At 41.3% G+C, this 15829-nt stretch overlaps 1 long non-coding RNA gene across 1 annotated transcript in view; it reads right to left on the bottom strand.

Moving 5' to 3' along the window:
- LOC141338318 (uncharacterized) overlaps positions 1–15829 on the bottom strand; it is a 28129-nt gene extending 12300 nt beyond the window's left edge. The window contains exons 1-2 of the long non-coding RNA XR_012355823.1: positions 15712–15829; positions 10170–10252 (exon numbers count right to left, since the gene is read on the bottom strand). This is a non-coding gene — a long non-coding RNA (uncharacterized lncRNA). The remainder of the gene's footprint in view (positions 1–10169; positions 10253–15711) is intronic.

Here is a 15829-nt window from a genome sequence, read left to right on the forward strand (position 1 = left end):
TCTTCTACTGAATGGTTCTTTGTGGAACCAAAAATGTTTTTTCTATGGCATTGCTGTGAAGAACCTTTTAAAGCAGCTTTATTTTTAAGAGTGTATATAAAGAAATGTCAAACATAACATAAGTGAAATATGGTGTGACCCAAGGCTCTGTCTTAGAACCTCTGTTGTGTTGTTCTCCTTGTACACTTACATTCTCTCTCTAAAGTCATATATATAATATATATATATATATATATATATATATATATATATATATATATATATATACATACATACTACACCAGTTATCATTCCAGTATATATTTTTTTAACAATTTGTATATATTTAAAATATTATAAAATTGGGAAACTCAGCCTAATGTTCACCAGCTTCTTGTGCTAACTTCATATCCTACATTTACACTAAACAAGCCACATTGACTATAACAGCTACAACTATAAAAGCTATTAGGTTTATGAGTAACTGGGATACCAACAGAAAGCCTGTGGATTTCAGTCATGGTCCTGGTTACAGGGATTTCCCTCTGATCAATCATTATTTCAAGCTCAGGACACGGCAGTGGATTTTTCCTCAAATTACTGCTAGACACTAAGGATAAAAATGGGTCAGCTATGTAATGAACAATTGAGCAGACACTAAAAGTCTTAGGATCCTGACAGATATGGTAATAAACTATTTAAATAAAGCATAAACAATGGTAAGTCAAAAAAGCAGAAATGCAGTAAGAGTAGGAGGAGCTTTAGAAGCTTGAGATTGTTAGGAGTTCGAGCATGTAGTGCTGAAACCCTATAAAAACACTTACGATTTTTTAAAATTATTTTTCATCTGCCGTAAAACTGTTCATGCCGACCAAACCATTAGGCCAAGAAACTTGGCCAAATGATAGAGCTCAATTTGGGAATAACCTGACAAAGACTCACCCTAATATGTCTATATGTGAAACTCCATTGAGCAAAACACGAAACCTCGCATAAGTTTTAGACCATTTGTCGAAGACTCAATTGTCTTATATCGTTAGAATCCTTGACTCAATCAAAACAAAATTACTATCTCCGATTTCATTTCCGGTATGCAAATTCTTCAGCCATTTTTTAATCTGTCCAAAACTACTTTTGAGAACTAGTCCTAGGTTTTTCACCCGACTGGAACCAAACCAGTGCAGAAATGTTCCCTGGAAATGTTCCAGCTATAACTACGCAAGCATTAGTCCAATTGACCTGGAAATTGGTATGCAGTGTCTTTGTCCAATGTGCCATACGGGTGTATGAGGACATTGGCATATCTCAAAAAAAAAAAAAAAAAAAAAAATAGCCGCGATCAGCCAATGAATTTTGAGCACCTATTAGACAAGATTAATTGAGGCCAATCGGTATGAAACTCGGTGGTCGACTCATGGCCCTAAAGGTCTGTAAGAATTTTGAAAGAAATCGGCCACTAGTTTAGCGCTAACAAGTTTTTTTGCCTTTGTAATCACACATCCACACAATATGCATATCATTTGATAGATCTCCTCATAACAAGCAACTTTGCCTCAAGAACTATTGCTGTCAATCAAATTGTTCATTAAACAAAAATTGTTGAGAACATGTGGCAGATGACTCTTAACAAGCATGCAAAGTTTCATGGAGATCGAACTATAACAGTTAAAAATGCTTCAAAATCACAAAATTTTTGGAATTCGGAACAACTTTGCCTCTTGCAACACTAATGTCAATCCAACTTTTCTTTAAAAATTTGATATTATTTAAAAAAAAAAATACCTTTGTGACCTAGTCCTAGGTTTTTAACTGAAAATCAATAAAACCACTGCAGTATAATTCTCTGGACTCTCTATTTCAATAATTATAAAAAGTTGAACATTTGCATTTGGAGAATAATAACATGGTCATTTAATAATATGGTCATGATCTAGTGTACCCAAAAACCTATACATCCTATAAGAAAACGTCTAGGTTACGAAGGTAACCCTCGTTCCCTGAAGGAGGGAATGGAGACGTTACATGGGATCACGCTTGAGAGACCGATCATCTCTGAGCCATATTAAAAAGGCCAATTGAAAATTGGCGAGTGGACGTGCGCTCCGGCCACGCCCCCGTACATACGGGTATATAAGATGGCGGCGCCATCAGTTAGGCTTTTGCTGAAGAGCCGATCGAGCCGGCGTCAGCGCGACGTCAGGTCGTGGCAGGGGAATGTAACGTCTCCGTTCCCTCCTTCAGGGAACGAGGGTTATCTTCGTAACCTAGACGTTCCCCTTCAGTCGTTTCACTGCGACGTTACATGGGAACAGACCCTATGGAACAGGCCACGGACCTGACGACGCGCAACCCCACGTGCTGACAGGCGGACATGTCAGCAGATGAGACTGTTACGTAACCTTCCCAACGCCCCGAGGCCCAATAGGGGGGCCTTTCCATGGATGCCAGATGTACTGAAGCATGGGTTGGGGGGGCGGAGCACATGAATTTTGCTTCTGACATGTGGAAAAATGAAGATAATTCAATATATCCATAAAGCTTTTTAGGGATACACGAGGGAAACAGCGGTCTCCTCCGCTGGAATATTGAAAGTATAGCCACAACCTGCGGGGCGAAGGAGACCCAGGCAGGATCACAGTGAAGGACTACTCCGCATCTAGCCCTGACTGCGGGGCACGGAGGACCCAGGGTTCACCGGAGGGAACATTCTGGGATATAGCGCACGGATCCACGTGGGAATGGCGCAGCAAGCCGACACCAGCTATCCTCCCGCTCGCCTAAGTCTTATGTTAAGACATGGGAGGATACGGCCTCTACGCGGAGGTTGTAGAACCTAGCGAAGGTATTGGGTGTCGCCCAGCCCGCAGCTCTACAGATGTCCGCTAGTGAGGCGCCATAGGTCATAGGCTTGTAGGTCCGCTACCCTCTTGATGGAGGCCAGAGCAGTCAGGAGCGCTGTCTTAAGAGACAGAAATTTCAGCTCAACTGACGCAAGTGGCTCGAATGGGGCGTCCCGTAGGCCACGGAGGGCGACGGAGAGATCCCAAGAGGGTATGAGGTGCAGTCTGGGAGGATTAAGTCTCCTGGCACCTCTAAGGAACCTCACGATCAGTGGGTGCTTACCCAGGGATGTTCCATCCACTGCATCATGATACGCTGCGATAGCAGCAATGTAGACTTTGAGAGTCGAAGGGGACAGCCTGCGCTCCAACTTCTCTTGCAGGAAGGAAAGCACTACTGCAATCGTGCATCTCTGTGGGTCCTCAGCTCGAGAGGAGCACCAGTCAACGAACAGACCCCACCTCAGAGCGTAAGCCTGCCTAGTAGAGGGGGCTCAGGACTGAATGATGGTGTTTCTCACGGCCTGGGGAAGGCCGGCGAGGTCTGACGCGTCCCGTCCAGGAGCCAGACATGAAGGCTCCACAGGTCGGGGCGCGGGTACCAAATCGTGCCCATCCCCTGAGAAAGAAGGTCTTTCCTGAAGGGGATTTTCCAGGGAGGGGCTGCTGCGAGGGAAATGAGTTCTGGAAACCAGGTCCGGGTGGGCCAATATGGCGCGACCAGCAAGACCTTCTCCTCGTCCTCCCGGATCTTGCACAGGGTCTGTGCAAGGAGGCTCACTGGGGGAAAGGCGTACTTGAGCCCCGGAGGCCAGCTGTGTGCCAGGGCGTCTCTGCCGAGGGGAGCCTGGGTCAGAGAGAAAAAGAGCTGGCAGTGGGAGGTTTCGGGGGAGGCAAACAGATCTATCTGAGCCTGGCCGAAGCGACTCCAAATCAGCTGGACTGACTCGGGGTGGAGTCGCCATTCTCCAGGGTGGGTGGACTGCCGTGAGAGCTGATCTGCTGCACGGTTGAGTTCCCCCAGAATGTGAATGGCACGTAGAGATTTCAGCCACGTTTGACTCCAGAGGAGCAGACAGCGGGCGGGTTGTGACAGGCGAGGTGAGCGAAGGCCGCCCTGGCGATTGATATACGCCACAGTCGTGGTGCTGTCGGTGTGAACAAGCACGTGCTTCTGGCGCAGCATCGATCGGAAGCGACGAAGGGCCAGAAGCACAGTCAACAACTCGAGGCAATTGATGTGCCACTGCAGCTTAGGTCCTGTCCAGGAGCCCGAGGCTGCTTGCCCGTTGCATATAGCACCTCAACCCGTGGTGGAGGCATCGGTGTACACCATGACATGCCTGGAAACCTGCCCCAAGGGAACTCCGGCCCGAAGGAAGACAGGGTCTGACCACGGACTGAAAAGGCGGCGACACTGCGGGGAAATGCCAATCCGAAGTGTGCCACGGTGCAATGCCCGTCTTGGAACTCGATCGTGTAACCAGCGCTGAAGCGGTCTCATATGAAGCAAGCCCAGCGGCGTGACCGCGGCCTCTGAAAAGTCTTGAGAGGGACCGCTGTCTTGTGTCTGAATAAGTCCAGACATCTCAGCACTGACTGCGCACGCTCGTTTGTGAGGCGGGCTGTCATATTGATCGAGTCCAGCTCCACACCGAGAAAAGAGATCCTCTGCACTGGGGAGAGTTTGCTCTTCTCTCGGTTGACCTGAAGGCCCAGATGGCTGAGGTGCCGAAGCACCAGTTCCCTCTGCTCGCACAATAGGTCTCGCGAGTGAGCTACAAGCAGCCAGTCGTCGAGATAGTTGAGAATGCGAAGCCCCGACTGCCAAAGAGGGGTCAGGGCTGCTTCCGCGACCTTGGTAAAGACGCGGGGGGAGAGGGACAGGCCGAATGGGAGAACCTTGTACTGATACGCTCGACCTTCGAAGGCAAACCGAAGAAAGGGTCTGTGACGAGGAAGTATCGAGACGTGAAAGTACACGTCCTTCAGGCCGATGGCTGCAAACCAATCCTGGGGACGAATGCAAGTTAGCATGCGTTTCGTCGTGAGCATCTTGAACGGCAGCCTGAGAAGGGACCGATTTAGAGCTCTGAGGTCCAGGATGGGTCTTAACCCACCGCTCTTTTTGGGCACGATGAAGTAGGGACTGTAGAACCCTGACTTCATCTCGGCTGGAGGGACTGGCTCGATTGCGTCCTTCGCCAGTAGGACTGCAACCTCCGCACGCAGGACAGCGGCATGCGTGTCCGAACGGACAGTAGTGAAATGGACACCTCTGTACCTGGGCGGACGCCTGGCGAATTGAATCGCACCGCGAGGGGTTGGGGAGCTGAAGCCACGCCTTCAACCGGCTCGCTAGCGGTATCAAGGGAACGTTGACCGACGTGACCACGGTGGGGCAGCCTAAAGGGGCGGGGGGAAGGGGACTGACCCCAGAGAACACCAGGTTCTGGGGGAGAGTCTGGCTGCGAGAAGCAACGCTTACCTTCTTCCCTGGTTCCCGCGCTGGCGATATCGGGCTCCGAGTCCGATGCCGAGGAGTGTAAGTTCTGCTCGAGAAGGGAACTCGGGGCCGAGGCCCCAGAGGTGAGGAAATTTGCTCTTTCTGTGAAAATGTGGGTACCGCCGACCCGTGGGCTGGCGGCGATGTTAATTTTTGTGTGCACAGAAGCTCCCGGCCCTCCACCGGGAGTGGGGAAGTCGATGTCACTGTCCCCCGAAGAGCAATCTCCACCACCTCTGGGTTGCCCGCGTCAGGGACGTTTCGCAGGTTTCTTGCGAGAGGTTTTCTTGGCTGGTCCCTGAGAGGCGGGCGGTGCCACTCTCCTGCGGCCGGCTCTGCGCCGGGTAGCCATCCTGGCTTCGTGAACCTCGGCGGGAGCTGGAGCTGTCCTACTAGCCGCAGGGGGCGCCCTCGGCGACGGGCAGGCGGAGGCGGGGCCACCGGCGGCGGGATGTTAGCTTCGCGACGGGGCAGGATATGTTTGATGGCCTCCGTCTGTTTCTGGACTGCCGAGAATTGCTGGGCAAAATCCTCGACAGTGTCGCCGAACAGGCTGCTCTGGGAGATGGGGGCGTCGAGAAAGCGAGTTTTGTCGGCGTCCGCCATCTGAGCCAGATTGAGCCACAAGTGTCGCTCCTGGACCATGGCCGTGGACATCACCTGACCAAGAGACTGCGCCGTGACCTTCGTCGCTCGAAGGGCAAAGTCGGTGGCGGCGCGGAGTTCCTGCATCATGTCTTGATCAGGACCACCCTCGTCCAGTTGTTTTAGTGCCTGCGCCTGGTAGACCTGTAAGGTGGCCATGGCGTGCAGGGCGGAGGCAGCCTGTCCAGCAGCGCGGTAGACGCGGCCCGCAAGGGCGGACGAGCGCTCACACGCTCTGGAGGGTAGATGCGGCCGGTTCCGCCAAGGGGCGGCGCCACGCGGGCATAAATGGACCGCGATAGCGCGTTCCACCTGGGGGAGTGACTCGTATCCCCGGGCTGCCCCGCCATCGAGGGTGGCGAGGGAGGAGGAGCTGGGGCGAAGGCGCGAGGAAAAAGGCGCCCGCCATGTTTTAATCAGCTCCTCATGCACCTCCGGAAAGAATGGAACCGGAGGAGGGCGCGGCGGAACCGCAGGCGCCCCCCTCAGGAACCAGTCGCCAAAGCCTAGAGGGATCGGCAGGAGGTGAATCCGATACCTCGAGGCCGATCCCCCTGGCGGCACGGAGGAGCATAGCCGACAGCTCAGCGTCCATGTCAGACGGGGCAGCAACCGCAGGGGGGCGCTGGCCCGGCGAGATGACCGCCTCACCATGGACGCACGAACCATCTGTGAACGCTGCCTCAGCATGCTCTAAGCCCAGGCATGTGAGGCAGTGTTCATGTCCGTCCTCGGAGGTGAGGAAACTGCCACATCCAGCAGCACACGGCCGGAAAACCATCCTGAAAAGGACGTTTCACAGCCGTGAGAAATTGCTCTTTTCTCGTCCCGGTCTGCCCAGGGAGGAACCGCGGCACTCTGTGCACTCGATGGGGGTCGCTCGCTGGAGAGCAGGAGGCTTTTTAATGGGCGTGAAAACGGCCGCCCGCAGGATACCGCTGACGGCTGCCAAAGACACTCTTTTAGAATATAGCTCTTTTAGATGGCAGCACGTCAGCGGAGAAGAGCTCAGGAACTTGAAGAATTCTTTGTAGGAAGACATGCTCGAGCAGAAGGGCTCTGAAAGCAAAAGTCTAACTGAGTGTTGCGCGCCGCCATCTTATATACCCGTATGTACGGGGGCGTGGCCGGCGCGCACATCCACTCGCCAATTTTCAATTGGCCTTTTTAATACGGCTCAGAGATGAACGGTCTCTCAAGCAAGATCCCATGTAACGTCGTAGTGAAACGACTGAAGGGGAACTCAAAACTTCACAAATCTAAGTAAACCCATGCATCATATGTTTTAGTGTCAGTTATTTATTTCATGTTGCCCTACACCCCAACAGCATAGAAGCCAAAAAGGCCTTATTTGCTCAAACCCTAGTTATTGCTGCTAGCAGCTATATTTTAAAATATATTTCAGTAAACAGTTGGCTTTAGCACTACCAATATATCACTAATTAAGATGCTAATATATAACCAATACACTCTCAAGTTGTATCTGTTTAGTTGGTTCCTTGTATCCAGTTTCTTAGCTCGTTTTGTCCCTGCTCACTTGTTAGCTTAGTTATTCATTAGTTCAATTTGTCTTATCTCTTTGTTTCCTCTCTCATCTCAGTTTTTTCAGTGCTGTGATGTTTGAGTTAATTTTACAAACCGTGGCTGAGTGAATTGCAGAGTAAACTTAAAATAATTAAGTAGAAATTACTCATCAAACTCTAAACTTCACATTAAATTTACTTATTTCCTTTGCTAATTTTACTTAACTTAGTTAAATAGATTTTACTTAATTCCATACTTAGACTTTACTTTAAAAAATTGCATGCAAAAACTTGCCAAAGTACATTTACTTATTGTTTTTTTCAGTGTGTATGTTTGCATTCAGCCTAAATGTATTTTTAACTTGTCTTGTCAATGTGGTGTTATTTATTTATAAATTGTTCATTTACCACATGCTTTAATGACATTTTTTCAGTGCTGTGATGTTTGAGTAAAGTTTACAAACCATGGCTGAGTGAATTGTACTTGAGGACTGCAGAGTAAACTTAAAATAATTAAGTAGAAATTACTCATCAAAATCTAACTGCATGTTAAATTGACTTATTTCCTTTGCTAATTTTAATCAAATAATTTAAGTAGATTCTACTTAATTCCATACTTAAACTTTACTTTTAAAAAGTGCATGCAAAACTGGCCAAATAAGAAGTAAATTTACTTATTGCCTTTTTCCTTTTCGGTGTGTATGTTTGCATTCACCCAACATTTATTTTTAATACATTTTAAAATTCAATTGTCTTGCCAATGTGGTGTTATTTATCTATAAAATGTTCATTTACTACATACTTTAATGTTTTTTTTTTTTTTTTTTTTGGGGGGGGGTAAAATTTACAAACCGTGGAGTGAATTGTACTTGAGGACTGCAGAGTAAACTTAAAATAATTAAGTAGAAATTACTTGTCAAACTCTAAACTTCACGTTAAATTTACTTATTTCCTTTGCTAATTTTACTTAAATTAGTTAAGTAGATTTTACTTAATTCCAGACCTAAACTTTACTTTAAAAAAGTGCATGCAAAAACTTGCCAAATAAGAATGAAGTACATTTACTTATTGTTTTTTTTTTTTTCAGTTTGTATGTTTGCATTCAGCCAACATTTATTTTTAATACATTTTAAAATTCAATCGTCTTGTCAATGTGGTGTTATTTATCTATAAAATGTTCATTTACTACCTACTTTAATGTCTTTTTTTCAGTGCTGTGATGTTTGAGTAAAGTTTACAAAACGTGGAGTGAATTGTACTTGAGGACTGCAGAGTAAACTTAAAATAATTAAGTAGAAATCACTCATCAAACTCTAACTGCTAGTAAAATGTACTTATTTCCTTTGCTAATTTTACTTAAATTAGTTAATTAGATTTGACTTAATTCCATACTTAGACTTTACTTTAAAAAATTGCATGCAAAAACTTGCCAAATATGAATGAAGTACATTTACTTATTGTTTTTTTCAGTGTGTATGTTTGCATTCAGCCTAAATGTATTTTTAACTTGTCTTGTCAATGTGGTGTTATTTATTTATAAATTGTTCATTTACCACATGCTTTAATGACATTTTTTCAGTGCTGTGATGTTTGAGTAAAGTTTACAAACCATGGCTGAGTGAATTGTACTTGAGGACTGCAGAGTAAACTTAAAATAATTAAGTAGAAATTACTCATCAAAATCTAACTGCATGTTAAATTGACTTATTTCCTTTGCTAATTTTATGCAAATACTTTGCAAAAAATGTAAATTTACTTTTTTTTTTTTTTTTTTTTTAGAATTTTAGCATTTTAGAATTCAATTGTCTTGTCAATCTGGTGTTATTTATTTATAAATTGTTCATTTTTTTCAGTGCCATGATGTTTGAGTAAAGTTTAGTAGAAATTACTCTTCAGACTCTAACTGCATGTTAAATTTACTTATTTCCTTCACTAATTTGACTTAAATTAGTTAAGTAGATTTGACTTAATTGCATACTTAAACTTTACTTTAAAAAGTACATGCAAAAACTTAAAAAATACATATAAATAAGTAAATTTACTTGTTTTTTAAGTGTGTATGTTTGCATTCGGCAAACATGTATTTTTAACACATTTTAAAATTCAGTTCTCTTGTCAATGTGGTGTTAATGATTTCTAAATTGTTCATTTAGCTATATAAACAAATATGCATATGCAAATATACAAATATACATTTTTAAATCATTCATTTAGGACACAGAAGCGCACATGCCACTGAAGAGACCCAATGGTACAAAGGTAAAAGTTATAAAAAGCGCAAATAAATATGAGCACATTCTAAAATAATAATCCAGAGAAATTAAGAATCAGCCAGGACATAATTTAATGACACAAATATGGTTAAAATCCCTGTCAAAATTTGATATAAAAACATTCATATTAACGCAGTACATTAGACCTGTACTTTTCCTAGAGTGCAGTAGTTGTAAAAAAGGGTACAGGTAATGTGACTCAATAGCTCTTAGTCTTCATTATTATTTTATGTGCTTCCGATATTACTCAGCACAGAGCACAAAATACTAACTACTGTGGTGTGTTGAAATTTCCGAGCTAATACTGACTGTGAAAAATGTGGATTATTTGTCAGAAAATATGTGCAAACTTGTCCTGTCTTTGTCTTTCTGGGTGCCGTGTGGTGCCAGGTACTGTGCTTACATTAGATAGCATTGTTTGCTTATCCCCTTCTCCACCCATGTGATCTTTCACTTCTCCATCTGCTGACGCCATCGGATAGGATGCTGTTTAGAGACAACGGTGAGTGAGGAACAGCAGCGGCGGGTTATTACCTGCAGACTTTAGACTCTCGCTTTGACATTTAGATGCGACTGGGAGTGACAAAATAATGATTATATTACAGTACATCATTGATTTGATTAGGAGCTGAGTGAGAATTTAGTGCACATTCCACGTTTCAAAATGCATTGTTAAGGGGTTTCAATTACATAAGGAGAATTACGTGTTTCTCAAGCGAATTTCAGATGCTAATACGAGCTTGAGACTTAGTTTTCTTGCTTAACACGAGCCCGTTTGACCTTCGGTTGATCTGCTTTCTGTCCACAGGGCCAGGAGCATGTCAGCACTCTCACAGGAAGTGACTTGTTGCATTTAGCAAAAAAGGACATAAAGGAATTTCCCGCTTTTTTAACCACATGAACTTAACGTTGGCTTTGGCAAATGAGAAGTATGTTCTTGTCCAGTTTGTACTATTTTTGAAAGTTTTGAACTATAAGAACTATGTTTTCCTTAGTTTGCATTGACTTATATAAACTTGTGTTTGAATACACGTGCATTTAAAAATAGTACTTATTACAGAAGTATTACTGGAAGATAATATACTTCTTTTTTTGACAATACAGTTATGCATTTGGCAGATGATTTTATCCAAGTGCAAAAGTGCAATTGATTGTTGAAAATGTGTTTATGTAAAGTGCAATTAGCTGAATTTTGTAGTTCCTTTCTATCCACTTAATAACTGCATTTTATATGCATGAATTCATAATTACTTATTATATTGTAAATATAAAATTCATTTAAGGGGAGACACTGCAGGCAAAAACACTTTTTTTCATGCACCTGTCAAGTTTGAGATTTTGGGCTTTTTGGTTTTTCATAAAGTGTTTTTTCAGACTAGTGGAAGGAAAACACCCAAAAGACACTGTTAAGTGTTTCTTTTAAAGCATTTTATCTATTTGTGTCAATAGATTTAAATTACAATATATATTTTTAAAGGCCGTTTTCTCCAAATGAGTGTTTTCTTCTACCCTGGGTCATAAATCTCCACTTCAGCAGCACTTACACACACCAAACTTTACATTTTTATTCCTGTCTATATCCTGAAGGTTTTTACACAGGGATTTGTTCAGATATAATTTTCTTGATTTTATACAACATTTTATTCCCCACAAAATTGTCAAAAATATATTGTTTGTATTTTCTGAATCATGGAGTGACAAAAATGAGATACCCAATATTCCCCTTTGACTCTGATATGTCCAAAATTAAACAATTTTTAAAGTGACTTCATCCAGTGTTTAGATTTTTCTACAAGAAATGTTTGCAAATTAGTGCAGATTTCATGAAATAATGTCGCATTTGCATATTTAAACCTAACATTTTAGAAAACTTGTAATACAAAAAATGCAATTATCAGTGTAATCAATCAACTGGGTAAGTAAGGTGTTAACTATTAGTTTGTTAGTTTTTTGTTAGTTTTTTTTACCGTATTCACTTTGCAGTGTCTTGCCTTAATTTCTATTGAAACACTTTATAAAATTTTATTTTGTGTTACACGTTACATGTACTTACTAATATAATAGCACTAAATCTTGCATAATTGCATGCAAGTAACTTTAAAGCAAACCCTAAGCATATAGAAAGTAGCCTACATGTGGTTAATTAATATTACTTTGTACTTAAATGTACAATTACACTGTAACAAGGACAACTAAATAAAGTGTAACCAAAACGTGTGTCAACTTCGTAACACTAAAGTTAAATTTAACATGTTACTTGCATTATTAGCATATAATTAGTAGGCTGCTAGCATGTTTCCAGCAGGTTCATAGCATGATTAGAACATCATGTATGTCATTGGCATGACTGACAAGTTACTAGCATGTTTCTAGCTTGATTAGCAAGTTGCTAGCATGTTTCCAGTATGTTTCTAGCGTGTTTAGCAAGATTCTAGCATGTTTCTAGTATGATTAACAAGTTGATAACATGTTTTCAACATAATTAGCAAGTTGCTAGCATGTTTCCAGTATGTTTCTAGCATAATTAGCAAGTTGATAGCATGTTTCTAGCATTATTAGCACATTATTTATGTCATTAGCATGACTGACAAGTTACTAGCATGTTTCTAGCATGATTAGCAAGTTGCTAGCATGTTTCCAGTATGTTTCTAGCATGATTAGCAAGATTCTAGCATGTTTCTAGCATGATTAACAAGTTGATAGCATGTTTTCAACATAATTAGCAAGTTGCTAGCATGTTTCCAGTATGTTTCTAGCATGATTAGCAAGATTCTAGCATTTTTCTAGCATGATTAACAAGTTGATAGCATGTTTTCAACATAATTAGCAAGCTGCTAGCATGTTTCCAGTATGTTTCTAGCATGATTAGCAAGATTCTAGCATGTTTCTAGCATGATTAACAAGTTGATAGCATGTTTTCAACATAATTAGCAAGCTGCTAGCATGTTTCCAGTATGTTTCTAGCATGATTAGCAAGATTCTAGCATGTTTCTAGCATGATTAACAAGTTTTCCAGTATGTTTCTAGCATGATTAGTAAGTTGCTAGCATGTTTCCAGTATGTTTCTAGCATTATTAGTAAGTTGCTAGCATGTTTCCAGTATGTTTCTAGCATGATTAGCAAGATTCTAGCATGTTTCTAGCATGATTAACAAGTTGATAGCATGTTTCTAGCATGATTAACAAGTTGATAGCATGTTTCTAGCTTGATTAACAAGTTGCTAGCATGTTTCCAGTATGTTTCTAACGTGTTTAGCAAGATTCTAGCATGTTTCTAGTATGATTAACAAGTTGATAGCATGTTTTCAACATAATTAGCAAGTTGCTAGCATGTTTCCAGTATGTTTCTAGCATGATTAGCAAGTTGATAGCATGTTTCTAGCATTATTAGCACATTATTTATGTCATTAGCATGACTGACAAGTTACTAGCATGTTTCTAGCATGATTAGTAAGTTGCTAGCATGTTTCCAGTATGTTTCTAGCATGATTAGCAAGATTCTAGCATGTTTCTAGCATGATTAACGAGTTGATAGCATGTTTTCAACATAGTTAGCAAGTTGCTAGCATGTTTCCAGTATGTTTCTAGCATGATTAGCAAGATTCTAGCATTTTTCTAGCATGATTAACAAGTTGATAGCATGTTTTCAACATAATTAGCAAGTTGCTAGCATGTTTCCAGTATGTTTCTAACATGATTACCAAGATTCTAGCATGTTTCTAGCATGATTAACAAGTTGATAGCATGTTTTCAACATAATTAGCAAGTAGATAGCATGTTTCCAGTATGTTTCTAGCATGATTAGTAAGTTGCTAGCATGTTTCCAGTATGTTTCTAGCATGATTAGTAAGTTGCTAGCATGTTTCTAGCATGATTAACAAGTTGATAGCATGTTTCTAGCATTATTAGCACATTATTTATGTCATTAGCATGACTGACAAGTTACTAGCATGTTTCTAGCATGATTAGCAAGTTGCTAGCATGTTTCCAGTATGTTTCTAGCATGATTAGCAAGATTCTAGCATGTTTCTAGCATGATTAACAAGTTGATAGCATGTTTTCAACATAATTAGCAATTTGCTAGCATGTTTCCAGTATGTTTCTAGCATGATTAGCAAGATTCTAGCATGTTTCTAGGATGATTAACAAGTTGAAAGCATGTTTTCAACATAATTAGCAAGTTGCTAGCATGTTTCCAGTATGTTTCTAGCATGATTAGCAAGTTGCTAGCATGTTTCCAGTATGTTTCTAGCATGATTAGCTAGATTCTAGCATGTTTCTAGTATGATTAAAAGGTTGATAGCATGTTTTCAACATAATTAGCAAGTTGCTAGCATGTTTCCAGTATGTTTCTAGCATGATTAGCAAGTTGATAGCATGTTTCTAGCATTATTAGCACATTATTTATGTCATTAGCATGACTGACAAGTTACTAGCATGTTTATAGCATGATTAGCAAGTTGCTAGCATGTTTCCAGTATGTTTCTAGCATGATTAGCAAGAGTCTAGCATGTTTCTAGCATGAGTAGCAAGTTGCTAGCATGTTTCCAGTATGTTTCTAGCATGATTAGCAAGATTCTAGCATGTTTCTAGCATGATTAACAAGTTGATAGCATGTTTTCAACATAATTAGCAAGTTGCTAGCATGTTTCCAGTATGTTTCTAGCATGATTAGCAAGATTCTAGCATGTTTCTAGCATGATTAACAAGTTGAAAGCATGTTTTCAACATAATTAGCAAGTTGCTAGCATGTTTCCAGTATGTTTCTAGCATGATTAGCAAGTTGCTAGCATGTTTCCAGTATGTTTCTAGCATGATTAGCAAGATTCTAGCATGTTTCTAGCATGATTAACAAGTTGATAGCATGTTTTCAACATAATTAGCAAGTTGCTAGCATGTTTCCAGTATGTTTCTAGCGTGATTAGCAAGTTGATAGCATGTTTCTAGCATTATTAGCGCATTATTTATGTCATTAGCATGACTGACAAGTTACTAGCATGTTTCTAGCATGATTAGTAAGTTGCTAGCATGTTTCCAGTATGTTTCTAGCATGATTAGCAAGATTCTAGCATGTTTCTAGTATGATTAAAAGGTTGATAGCATGTTTTCAACATAATTAGCAAGTTGCTAGCATGTTTCCAGTATGTTTCTAGCATGATTAGCAAGTTGATAGCATGTTTCTAGCATTATTAGCACATTATTTATGTCATTAGCATGACTGACAAGTTACTAGCATGTTTATAGCATGATTAGCAAGAGTCTAGCATGTTTCTAGCATGAGTAGCAAGTTGCTAGCATGTTTCCAGTATGTTTCTAGCATGATTAGCAAGAGTCTAGCATGTTTCTAGCATGATTAGCAAGTTGCTAGCATGTTTCCAGTATGTTTCTAGCATGATTAGCAAGATTCTAGCATGTTTCTAGCATGATTAACAAGTTGATAGCATGTTTTCAACATAATTAGCAAGTTGCTAGCATGTTTCCAGTATGTTTCTAGCATGATTAGCAAGTTACTAGCATGACATTCGCTAGATAAGCTGGTTATGTCCTGCTAACATTCAAAGGCATCAGTTTTCAAATCTCCAGCATTTTCAAATTGGTTTTAAGTCATAATATCATATTCTTCAAGTAACTGTTTGAAAATTACGTTTTATCAAAATCGTAAAACACACTTTGTGTGAAAAAGAATAAAAGGCGTCAGAGTTTTACTGCCTCTAGTGTTCATTATCTATATCTAGATATATAAAGCGATAGAGATACAACAGAAACTGTAATTCCTTTATAACTGGCGGATCGATCTGAATATATAGTGAGGGACACAGGTCCTAAAGCTTAGCCAAATATCCTAGTTGCTTGTTAACTTTTTAGGTTTTGTCCTTTGAATGAATCCTTTGTTGATTCATCCTGCCAGTGATCTAACCAGCGATCAATACGTTTGTGTTGTTTTACCTCATGTGGTGTTTGACAGAATGGAGGAAAGCCTTGATTAGGTCATATCTTGCTCAGAGTAAGATTTCTATTGCATTGTCCAACACCGTTTGTGTGCGAACGCCCCTCTCTCCGTCTC

This window comes from Garra rufa, chromosome 7, assembly GCF_049309525.1.
Source record: "Garra rufa chromosome 7, GarRuf1.0, whole genome shotgun sequence".
In the NCBI taxonomy this organism is placed as follows: Eukaryota; Metazoa; Chordata; class Actinopteri; order Cypriniformes; family Cyprinidae; genus Garra; species Garra rufa.